Raw genomic sequence first — 10,064 nt, forward strand, 5'->3', positions numbered from 1 at the left:
ACAGCATCCACGGGGCTACAGCAACACGCGGTAATGATTGACCAGCCCAGTTTTTAAGGTTAACGATGGAGGCGGGAAGAGGACCAGCTGCGGGAGGTCAGGCCGCACAGCACGCTGGTCCTCGCAGTCCCACTACGGGCCTCTGTGTGATGTTCCGGGGAAAAGGTAAAATCCTGAAGCCAGTAGAAAGGTGGGGCAGCACTCCGTCGGTGTTTAGACAGCACGAGCAGCCGCCGCGAAGCGGGGGCCGCGAGGCGTGGAGTCACACGTTCCAAGGAGAGAATAACAGGGGAAACAGCATCCACGGGGCTACAGCAACACGCCCCTTAGCAAACAACATTGTTTTATTTAAAAGCAACCACAGACATGGTGGTCTGCTGACCCCAGCAGGATACCATCCCAGTGAATTTAGCAATTCCCAGTGGGTGGCATTAATATTCATGAAGTAAGTCTATTTGCCACTCAGTGGGAATCGCAAATAGTTTCATACATTTGAAATTGCGATTTCCTAATTGCGATTCTCAGGAAATCGCAATTAGGAACTCGCTATTTCAAACTTTGATACATGTGGCTCATAGTGCTGTGTTTTATAGAGAGAGTCCATCTTGGGTTTATTTAGAGAGCAGACGTATGCTATTGTTAGCGTGGCTTTATGCTACTCAGCCCATCATCCAAGTGTTTCTACTGAAGCCTATGATGGCTGGCACCTTTCCTTCTTTTTTCCTCATTTAACTTAATCCTTGCTCAAATGTGTTAGCTTAGGGTTGCCCTTATTAAGGTAGTGTATAGAAAGTTAGATTACTCATGCCCGTTAAAGAGAATCATCTGATGCAGTTTATTCTTTATTACTTCTTTTTGATCACATGCGTCATTTTCTTAGAGTTAGTCATTTGCTTTGTACTATATAGATGTCACGGGGTACCATCCCTACTGTGAGGGCAAAGGAGTGGTGGCATGTTCCTGACAATGAATGTCCTCTCCTCTTTCCACAGCCAGGGCACTCCTCGGATTGGTTAACGTCATTTGATCCAAGTCAGGAAACATACACACCCATCTTCAGGTAGGGTCCCTTAAATGGGAACAACGTTCAGAGGATTCCTCCCCCGGGTTACGCGTCATCGTCCCCACTCCAAATGAAAAGGGAGAACGTGTGGCAGAGACAACAGACTCCAGAAGACGCCTAGAAAGAGCCGACGCCGAAATCGGAGCCTGCGTGTTGGAGAGTGGACTAACGAGGGAAGACGCAAGGGTATTCGTGCTGACCACCGAGGATGAGCAGTCAGAAGCCCAGGAGAAGCCGGGAGGCCTTCATCCCCAAGCTTCGCCCATCCACACTCCAGGAGGAGCGTGGCTCTCGCAGGTGCGTGCACAGTTTGCCGGGAGGCGGAAAAAGGTCACTGAACCCCTGCCGAAGTCTCCCCACGTCCCTGACCCTCTAGACCACCCTCCCTACTCACTTACACGTCCATAAGAAAAGATAACTGTTAGATCTGGGGGTCTCTAGTTGGAAATGGTTATCACCTTTGTCCAAATAGGGGCCCTTACTTCTAAGTCAGGATAAGGGGATTACACTCCTTAATAACCCCTGCTCACCCCCTTGGTAGCTTGGCACAAGCAGACAGGCTTATCTCAAAGGCAGTGTGTTAAGCATTTGTGAATATACACAGTAATAGAGTGATAACACTACAGATGGACACAACATAGGTTTTATAAAAATAAGTATTCTTTATATAGACCTAGACACAAGACCACAAATGACAAAAATCCACAATACTACACTTAAGATTGCTTAAAAGATGATTAAAGTCTCTTAGTTCAAGTTGCTGTTAAATGCGACAAAGTTCTCAACAAAGTACCTGGATGCGTAACGCAAAGTAAACAAAAGGCTTGCAAAAAGGAAGATGCGTTGGTTCCGTGACCCGGGGAAACGGTTGCGTCATTCCTCAATGCTTGCACAGAGTAGGGGACTCGTCGTGAGCCTTACCGGTGCGGAGGTGATGCGTAGATTCTCGGCCTGCGGGCCCGTTGCGGTGCGCAAGATGGCGCCTTGATGCGATGATCCGGTTGCAATGGAAGATGGCGCCTTGATGAAGCGATACGATGACGATGCGATGACGCCCTGGCGGCCTTGTGACGACTCTGTACTTTGGAGCTGCAACAGGCCCTGCGACACGCTTCTCCGGTGATGGCGACTCTCTCGATGGCGTCACATATTTCCGGTGATGCGACAGCAGGCAGCTTCAATGAACACACTCTTCCAGGGAGATGCGACGAAGGCTCGCTTCTCCGGCGTTGCGATGATTTCAGCTGCAGTGGCGACACTCTTCTTCTCGATGCGTCACTCTTCCAGCTCCCAGCGGCACGCAAGTGACTGGAGTCAGAATTCCCAGTAAGGAAATTCAGGGGGGAGCTGGAGGTGAAGTCTTTTGTCCCTGAGACTTCAGCAGGAGGCAAGCACAGTTCAAGCCCTTGGAGAATATTCTGTAGATGACAGTCCTTACAAAGTTCCTTCTCCTTTCCCTTGGCAATGAAGCAACCACTGCAGGCCAACCCAGCAAACAGCACACTGGCAGAGGGGCAGTCCAAACTCCTGCAGCTTCCTTGGTTCCTCTCCTTGGCAGAAAGTTTTCTTATTCCAGAAGTGATCTAATTTCTTGGGACCAGGGTCCTAATATTTATACCCCAAAATTCTTTGTTCTCTGAAGGCAAAGAGGCCTCTACCTAGTTCAAACCAGTTCCTGAGCACTTTTTTTTACATGAATCTCTTCTTCCTTTCACTGTGCAGGGCAGAGACATCAGCCGCCCCACAGGAGGTGGAGCCAGCACAGGTGAGGAAAGATACAGCTCTGGAGCACTCTGTTGACATGATCCCTGCTCTCTTTTCACAGTGCAGGGCAGAGACATCAGACAAGCCACAGGGGTTAGAGCCAGCATTGTAGAGGGAAGGCCCAGCCCTATTCAGGTCCCAGGTGCAACTCCTCCCTCCCATTTAGATGCAGATCTCTTTATTCACCACGTGGCTGCCCCAGCCTGTCTCCTGGAATTCCCCAGCCCTGTCACACACAAACCCAGACAAGGAATACACAACCCAGCAGAGACAGGCTCAAATGGTTAGGCAATCAAATACCTGCTTTCTAAAAGTGGTATTTGCAAACACAGAATATTAAAATAAACTTTACTAAAAGATGTACTTTATTATTCTGAGTTCAGGCATACTAAACTTGAATTTCTACCATGTTCCCCGAGTCAGTTAGGATTATAAGGATGTAATAATCTAACTGCCCATTCTGGCCTATGAGAACAGGTAGCCTTCAATATTGAAAAACGAAAATGGCTGTAATTCACAATTAGAACATGCTGCACACATCAGAGCATGTCCTACCTTATACTTACAATGCACCCTGCCCTTGAGCCAACCATAGGGGTATCTAACATGAAGTAAACGGAAGGTTTAGGGACTGGCAAGTGGGTGTACTTGGCCAAGTCGACATGGCAGTGCTAGCCTGCACATAGGCCTTGCAATGGCAGGCCTGAGACACACTTTACAAGCTGCTCCTGTGGGTGGCACAACCAGTGCTGCAAGCCCACCAGCTGTCTATATAAAGGGGATGATTCTTTAAGGAGAACAGGGGCTTGAATCAAGTAAACTGAAATTTCTAAAATAATTACCCCTGACACCATGGATGACACGCGTTTTTTGCTAACAGAAGTCCTTTTTATTGACTCTGTGTATTAGATATCTGTTTTTCTGTATTTTGTGTATATATATTTTTATAACACACACCTATTATACATTTTATATATAATACACATTGACAATATTTACATCATATTCTTCAATCATATTCTTCATACTATACATATATCTACATTTTTTGTTGTGCCTAAAATTGTGAAATCAACACTTGTATATACAGACACCATATCCTACTGCACTGAAATTTGCAAGATAACACCTTTGATTTATCATAAATTGCTTACTGTATATACAAACACAAAAGGTCCTACTTTCTTAATGTTGTCAAAATCAACTAATTGTTTGATCATATACATATGTTTGAATCGTGGTCCTTAAACACTGTAATCACAAAATGGAATTTATATTATTAGTTCATAATATATATATATATCGGGGAATTTTTATCTTTTTTCCTCCAGATATTTTTAACTTATTGTAATGTTCATTTGTGATTATACTACCATTATAATCTCGCCGACGCGTTTCGACCTTGTCGATGTGGGACCTTCACTCGCAATTCTGTTAAGGTCTTCTTCAGGGCTTGTTTTTGATAAGTTGTAGGACAATTTTTTATCTATGAGGGAATAAATGTATCTCCTTTAGTGGCCAGAATCTCTATCAAAATTGTGTAACATTGCGTATCAGGATGTCATTAACCATATTTTCTTTTTTAAAAATACATACCCGCCTTCTTGTTGGATGAGGGCGTATTTTCTATTCTCACCTGTGTGTCATAATAGAATGTTTCATTAGAACCAATTTCTATCACATTTTTAGCGAACTTAGGGAACAGTGGTTTATAAACGTGTACTTTTATACTACCTACCCCTAGTGTGGCGCTGTTTTTCTGTGGAGTTAATCCTGTTGCTGTTGGTTGTTCCTTAAATGTGGTTTAGATGTAGATGTCTCACACCCAAGTTGTTTCTTTTTACTGTTGGTTTTACTGTTGGTTAAAGTGAGAAGAATGTCATGAGTCGATGTGTGTTAAAAGCCTTTCATTTTTGCTAATTATGTTACTCGGCTTCTAAAACACACGTTTTCTATTTCATGAGCAAGGTGCCATTCGTTGTTTTATTGAGAAGTGTACTCTCAGTTAAGCTTTGCACAAACAGTCTTTTAAATTCAATCTTGCTGTCTCTTAATCTCGGACGGTATTGAGGTTCTCACTCGTGCAGCATTCATGTTATTGCAGGGTGACATGCGTCACGTTTCTAGGTTGCTCAGCATTTTCGTGTATAATTTGTATTGCTCCGTACCTTTTCTTCACATTTCAGCTTGATGTACTTGGCGTCTCACGAGGCTGTCCATCTCTTTGCCTTCAGCGTCTTCGTCTTCTCTGTTGCCTTCGTGCCTTCGGCTTCTCCGTCTTCTTTGCCGGTTTACTTCCGGGTCTGTGTTCACGTTGTTTTCTGGTGACTTGATTTCCCCGTCATCCCGTCGCGTCTAGGTGTAGATGCTGGGAATTGAAGTCTTTGAGTGTTGAATGAATCCCGTTTTTTTAAAAAAACATTTTCAACTCGATCTTTACTTTTGTTTATGTGAATTCATGACATCAAGGCAATGTGAACGTTTTTGATGAATGTTTATCAGCTGAAGGTGTCCTCAGTCAGAATGAGCACTTTTAATTTAATTTTATCCATTTGGTATCGGCAGCCTGATTGTGTGATGTGGGGTCTTGGTTTACAGGACTTTCCACTTTTGGTCACTATTTACGTGAAATGAGTGAGTTCTGACATCTCATTGAGTCCATTTTCTATCGTATCAAAATATAGAATTAATTTAGCCTCGAATTTTGACATGACATTTTCCACATTATTGCCCACAATATGTTTTAGGACCGTCCACTTAATCTCTTTCTCTGAATGTCCCATCTCGATACAGTGTGCGACCATCGGAGCGTTTTGGGTTTGGCATTTAATACGTGATCGGTGTTGTGTGATCCTTTTTCTTATTTGTTGGCTTGTTTTGCCTATATAGGCTTTCATGCATGGGCATTACACGCAGTAAATTACATTTTGCGTGTTGCAATTTGTGAATTCATCATGAATGATGTATTTGGTGCCATATTGGAATTTTGTACCTTCTATGGTGTTTTCACATGAGACACAGTTGCCACACTTTTTATGTCCTTTTACTGGCGGTAGTGATAACATAGATCGCAATGATGTATCCTGTCTTCTTACAGTTGTATTGGCCCTCACCAGCTTGTCTTTGATGCTTGAATTTCTTTTTAAGGCAAAGATGGGTACATTTTTGAATGGTTCAATACTTTTGACAGTGTTCCAATTTTTTCGAATTATCTTCTGGATTTCATTTGTGATTCCGGAGAAGGTTGTGACACATACCAATGGAGACTTTTCTTCTTTATTTCTTGGAGTTAGCAGGGACTCTCTTGGGACATACCAAGCCCGTTTCATGGCCTTTTTCAGAAGTTTTTTGGGGTAACCTCTCATTAGTAGTTTTTCTAGGAGTATTGTAGCATTGCTAAAATAATCCTCCTTTTTTGTACAGTTCCGGTGAATTCTCATGAATTGACTGAAAGGCAGGTTATCTCTTAAGTTCCTCTGATGGAAGCTGCAGTAATGTAGAAAGGTGTTTGTATCTGTAGCCTTGGTGTAGAGAGTCGTGTATATATGGCCAGCTTCATGTTTGAATAATAAATCCAAGAAGTTCATCTCGATTTTACTCTTATTTACGGTAAATTGTATGTCGCAGTTCCTGTCATTTAGCCATTTGGTAAAGTCTGATAGTTGCTCCTCTCCTCCTCGCCAAAGCATAAAAACGTCATCAATATAACGGTACCACATTTTAATGTGGCCGTCATATGGGTTATTGGAAAAAATCCATCTTTCTTCGAACATTGCCATAAACAATATGGCCATTTCCGGAGCAAAAGGACACCCCATCGCGGTGCCCTTTACTTGGATATACTTGATGCCATTAAAAGTGAAAAAGTTGTTTTTCAAGCAAATTGCAGCCAATTGCAAAAGGAAGTCTGTTGGCACGTTATGTGGACGATCTCTTTTTTCTAGAAAGATGTTCATCACCTCTAAGCCTGCTTCTTGTTGTATGTTAGAGTAGAGGCTCACAATATCTAATGTAACTAGAAATTCCTCTGCTTCCTCAAAGGGATGATGCTCTAAGATGTTGATTGCCTGCATGGTATCTTTGATGTAACTTGTTGTTTCTGATACTAAAGGTTTTAAAAAAGTATCCACGTATTTTGCTGGGCGTTCCAATATGGAGTTCACACCAGAAATTATTGGTCTTCCCGGAGGGTTCCTTTTGTCCTTGTGTATCTTTGGTAAGATATACATGAGTGGTGTCCGTGGGTTTTCATTAATCAGGAATTTAGCTTCCTTTTTTGACAGCCATCCTTCCTTCTCTCCAATGTTCTTTAATATCTCAAGTTTTGACTTGATTTTGTTGTTCCAGTCTTCATCTGTTCTTCTATAGTATTGTTCATCACTTAGTTGCCTAAGTACTTCGGCTTCATACTTCTCTCGTTGGAGTATCACCACTCCCCCGCCTTTATCTGCTGGCTTTACGATAATTTTATCGTTCTTTTTAAGGTTTTCTTGTGCCGCTTTTTCTTGTTGTGGCATATTCCATTTGATGAAAGTTCTTTTGTTTTCTAAAATAGCCAGATCTCGTAGTACATTTCTCTCGAACGTCAATAACTCGATTGGCATATTGGTTGAGTTAGGGAAGAAAGTTGACTGGTTTTTTAATCCCGAGTAGTTTCTCTCCACATAATCAGGTGTTTCCTCAAAGAAGATTTTCAATCTCATTTTTCTGAATAGTTGTATGATTTCTAGTTTGGTCAATCCTAAATCTAGTCTAACTGTTGGTATGAATGACAGCCCTTTTTGTAGTACGTTAATTTCTTGTGGTGTTAATTCATATTCAGATATATTGTATATTGGAGTTTCTTCTGTGATCACCAACGGTAAACATTCCTCCTCGTTGTAATTTGTCCTGGTTGAGGATTGTACCATCTTGAGCCTCGTGCTCTGCCTCTGGGTCGGCGATTTCCTCTGCCTAAAAAAGGTGCCGATTGGTAAGTTTGTCCCTGTTGGTTTGTGGCTGCACTTGTTGATGAATTCGTGTCACTTGAGCTCTCTGATGATGAAGAGGCGTCCGAGAAAGTCAGAAATTGTCTTCTGCTTCTTCCTCCGTATGTTCGTAAAGCTCCTGTGTTTTGGGGCTGTTTGTGGAAATCCTTATCTAGGTACGGATAAGTCTTGATTTCGGAGAAATTGCTAATGTCTTTCTGAAGTTTGAATTTTTTGGCGTCTTCTGTTGTTTTCTTGAATATTTCATTTTCTTTTTGTATCTTTAATAGTAATACTTGTGCATTCTCTATTGCAGTGTTGTTTTTCAGGGCTTCCTCCAATTCTTGAATTAATTCCAGTTCTTTTAAACTCAGGCGTTCTGCTGTTTTAATTGAGTGGAACATCCAATCTCTTGAGCATTTTGTTCCTATATGGCTGAAGCCCTCGAGGTATTCAGGTTGATCAAAAAAAATCACAGGAACATTTTTAACTTGCAGGCCTACTGGAATGGTCCCTGCTCTCATATGTTCAAAGAGGACTTCACCGTGTAATGCAGTTCTTATTTGTTTCTTTTTTAGTCTCGTTATTTTATCTACTTCCGAATGTTGACTAGGATTATTTGCTCTAGTTCCTGGGTTGAGTGTGGATGGTCGTTTAAGAAATTCTTCAATATCTTCTTCTCTGAAACTTAATGTCTTTGGCTCTGACATCTATACACAATGTAGTTTTGGTATCTGATTGCTGCTGGCTTAAAGTTACAATTAGAGGTTTCCTCTTCTCTAATGTTGAGATAAGTTATGATTGTTCGGTGTGCCTAAAGCTTTCCTTAACTCGGTTGTGAATGACCTGCTGTACGTTTATATATTTTTTTATGTTTGTTTTATATAATTCCCTCGTAGACGTGGTGTCTACTCTGAAATCTGTCTATATAAAGGGGATGATTCTTTAAGGAGAACAGGGGCTTGAATCAAGTAAACTGAAATTTCAAAAATAATTTCCCCAGACACCATGGATGACACACGTTTTTTGCTAACAGAAGTCCTTTTTATTGACTCTGTGTATTAGATATCTGTTTTTCTGTATTTTTTGTATATATATTTTTATAACACACACCTATTATACATTTTATATATAATACACATTGACAATATTTACATCATATTCTTCAATCATATTCTTCATACTGTACATATATCTACATTTTTTGTTGTGCCTAAAATTGTGAAATCAACACTTGTATATACAGACACCATATCCTACTGCACTGAAATTTGCAAGATAACACCTTTGCTTTATCATAAATTGCTTACTGTATATACAAACACAAAAGGTCCTACTTTCTTAATGTTGTCAAAATCAACTCATTTTTTGATCATATACATATGTTTGATTTGTGGTCCTTAAACACTGTAATCACCAAATGGAATTTATATTATTAGTTCATAATATATCTATATATCGGGGAATTTTTATCTTTTTTCCACCAGATATTTTTAACTTATTGTAATGTTCATTTGTGATTATACGACCATTATAATCTCGCCAACGCGTTTCGACCTTGTCGATGTGGGACCTTCACTCGCAATTCTGTTAAGGTCTTCTTCAGGGCTTGTTTTTGATAAGTTGTAGGATAATTTTATATCTATGAGGGAATAAATGTATCTCCTTTAGTGGCCAGAGTCTCTATCAAAATTGTGTAACATTGCGTATCAGGATGTCATTAACCATATTTTCTTTTTTAAAAATACATACCCGCCTTCTTGTTCGATGAGGGCGTATTTTCTATTCTCACCTGTGTGTCATAATAGAATGTTTCATTAGAACTAATTTCTATCACATTTTTAGCGAACTTAGGGAACAGTGGTTTATAAACGTGTACTTTTATACTACCTACCCCTAGTGTGGCTCTGTTTTTCTGTGGAGTTAATCCTGTTGCTGTTGCGTGTTCCTTAAATGTGGTTTAGATGTAGATGTCTCACACCCAAGTTGTTTCTTTTTACTGTTGGTTTTACTGTTGGTTATATACCATGCAATAACATGAATGCTGCACGAGTGAGAACCTCAATACCGTCCGAGATAAGAGACAGCAAGATTGAATTTAAAAGACTGTTTGTGCAAAGCTTAACTGAGAGTACACTTCTCAATAAAACAACGAATGGCACCTTGCTCATGAAATAGAAAACGTGTGTTTTAGAAGCCGAGTAACATAATTAGCAAAAATGAAAGGCTTTTAACACACATCGACTCATGACATTCTTCTCACTTTAACC

The 10,064-nt window shown here is 40.8% G+C and overlaps 1 long non-coding RNA gene across 1 annotated transcript; it reads right to left on the reverse strand.

The window, feature by feature from the left end:
* Positions 1-4,419: 4,419 nt before the first annotated feature.
* On the reverse strand, positions 4,420-5,087 carry LOC147679780 (uncharacterized). Its single transcript, XR_015301010.1, has 3 exons — positions 4,996-5,087; positions 4,566-4,682; positions 4,420-4,463 (listed from the first exon to the last, which is right to left on the reverse strand). It is a non-coding gene; the product is annotated as an uncharacterized LOC147679780 (long non-coding RNA).
* Between the last annotated feature and the right edge of the window lie 4,977 nt (positions 5,088-10,064).

The sequence above is a fragment of the Lissotriton vulgaris genome, chromosome 11 (assembly GCF_964263255.1).
Source record: "Lissotriton vulgaris chromosome 11, aLisVul1.2, whole genome shotgun sequence".
In the NCBI taxonomy this organism is placed as follows: Eukaryota; Metazoa; Chordata; class Amphibia; order Caudata; family Salamandridae; genus Lissotriton; species Lissotriton vulgaris.